The following is a 2,686-nucleotide window of genomic DNA, read 5'->3' as shown; positions in this document are numbered from 1 at the left end:
TAAAAAGAGGACCCAGCACCCATAAACATGTGTTTGATTTACCAACAGGAAGCAAGAAAGAAAGAAAAAAAGCCTTTAACAATTTTAAGCACAACTCGAAACAGCAATCGGACAAAAATCATCCCGAATTGTCTCTACAAAGTGGCAAACATCAATTGGTACTCCACAGCACATGCACCTAGCCTAAGTGGTACACATACACACATTCATAGTCATAGTATGACTTCAGTATGTTTTCGTCTTATATTCAGCTAATGGGCTTCTTACATAACATATTCAAATCACACACACACACACACACACACACACACACACACACACACACACACAATAGTGACATAATTACATACAAAAACAAGTTGGATATTAAGTTTGTTAATGTGATTTTATCACAGGCAAAAACCTTCATTTAATGAAGGTTCTTTAAAGAGTCTGATGGACGTGAATGTTTCTAGTACACAAAGTTTTGCACCCTTGAAGCGTGTTCATTTGTTTCGGTAAAGTTTTGTACACTTCAAGAGTGTTCATTGGACTTCAGTTTACACGTGATACATACATAATAAATATAAAACTAACTAGGAACAAGAGGAAATGATGAGGAAGAAGAAGAAGAAGAAACTCGGGACCCCGTGCTCGGGAAACGAGAATAACTGATGATTACTATTTACATGGATCACAGTGAAATGCTAATTATTAAACTGCAAATCGCTTTATGGCAATGTGAGGGTAAAGTCCTTTTACCTTCAATGTGTCTGGATTTGCGAGGATATTACATCCTTCATGTGGGATGTTTACTATCTCATATGGTCCTGTATACAGTAACTGCCATTTTTTGTTCTGCAGTTTGAGAAGTGGAGCTTTATGGGGTGTTTTAAATAAGACTAAATTTCCTATCTGGTAGGATTGGGATTTAGAAATAGTTGTCGTACTTGCTCTTTCTGATACTGGCTTGTTTTGCAAGGATGCTGAGACCTTGTTCCAACTTAGCATCTTGTGTTACTGGGTCTCTCAGTATCTGAGGTAAATGATCTATCCACTCATTTGCCTCATTGTTTGCGAACATCAGTTCAGATGGTGAGAATACTGCCGAAGTGTGGGGCAAATGATTGCAGGTAGTTTGAAAAGAGATACATAATCTATGCACTTAGTATGTTTGGAAGAGACATAGGTTCTAATGAAACAATTGGATTCCTTGAATGTTCTTCAATGGGATTACTTTTTGTACGAAAAAGTGAAATTAATGTGTGTTTGATGCCATGAAACTGCATAGAAGGCCTCCATTTCTTGCTGGTGAAGTAGGATGCATTATTGGAAATTCTGAGTCGGCTTTACTGATGGACAGAAAGTAACCAGAGATGATCTTGTTCAGAATAGAAGTGGAAGTTGTACACTTGACAGGATACAATTTAATATGTTTGCAAAAAAGGTACACTGCCATAAAATACTTTAGCCCCCCCCCCCCCCCCCCATTCTAGATGTGAGTAGCAGACCTGTAAAAAGGGCAGTTAATTGTAGGGGTTTCATGAACGGAATAGGATGTAATTCAGTTTTAGAGCATACATTGTTGGCCTTGGTTTTCTGAAAAATGACACAGATTCTGATTAACTGTTGTACATGTCTCTTCAAGTTCGGATAATAGCAGTATCTGGCTATTTCACTTACACATTTGTTAATACTGAAATACCCACAGGAGTTGTGTGTATAGCAGATGAAATAGTCTAACTTGCCTGTTGGTATACAGATGCACAAGTTGTCTGCTTTTACACGTCCTGTCTGAAGAATAACACTTCCTCTTGCAATCGATATTGTAGGTTAAATGCGCTCATGGGATATGCCGTGGTTCCCTCTTTTACATTTTGCCATAGCGAATCTGCCTCCTGCAGTTGTACTATGTACTACCACATGTTTAAAAGTCACTGTTTATAACTGGAATCTTTTATCAACTGTATTCTGATGATTGCTCAACCATATATGTGAATTCTGGGAGTCCTGTGGAAGGGTAGAGAAAGAGTCTGCAACAATGTTGGTGAATTTCGAAATCGTAGTCCTGGAGCATCAATGTCCAATGTTACAGTCGTACTGCATGCCAATAGGAAACTTAAAGCTTGGTGGTTACAGAAGACCTTCACATCCTTGCCATAATAATACTTTTTGAAGGCCCATACAAACTGCAAGTGCTTTCAGCTTCATCATTGTGTAGGCTCTCTCACATCCTGACAGTACTTTGCTTGCTAACCCAATAATTCGTACTTCCGTCTTGCCCAGTGATTCATCAGTCTGGAAAAAGCAAGTGCCTAAGCCCAAAGGTGAGGCATCTGTTGCAAGACTAAAATCTTTAGTCATGTTTGGGTGTTGCAAGATGGCAGAATTTACAAGTGACTGATTTTATCAAAGTCTTCTTTACACACATTCTTTCAACATCAATGCACATTCTTCTTTATAAGACTCAGTAGTGCCTCACTATTGAGTAACTGTGCAGGAGCCAAATACCCAAAGAAGAAAGCCAGTCACATAAAAGCTATGAGTTGCCTCTCATTTCTTGGGTATGGGACCTATTTTATTGCATCAACTTTTTCCCAGTTCAGGTACTATATTTTGGGGCGAAATTATATGGCTCAGAAATTTTATTTCATGCCATCTGAACTTAGATTTCTTTAAGTTGGTGCTTATGCCTGCCTCCGCAAAC

Source organism: Schistocerca gregaria, chromosome 1 (assembly GCF_023897955.1).
Source record: "Schistocerca gregaria isolate iqSchGreg1 chromosome 1, iqSchGreg1.2, whole genome shotgun sequence".
NCBI lineage: Eukaryota > Metazoa > Arthropoda > Insecta > Orthoptera > Acrididae > Schistocerca > Schistocerca gregaria.
This window is presented reverse-complemented; position numbering follows the sequence as displayed.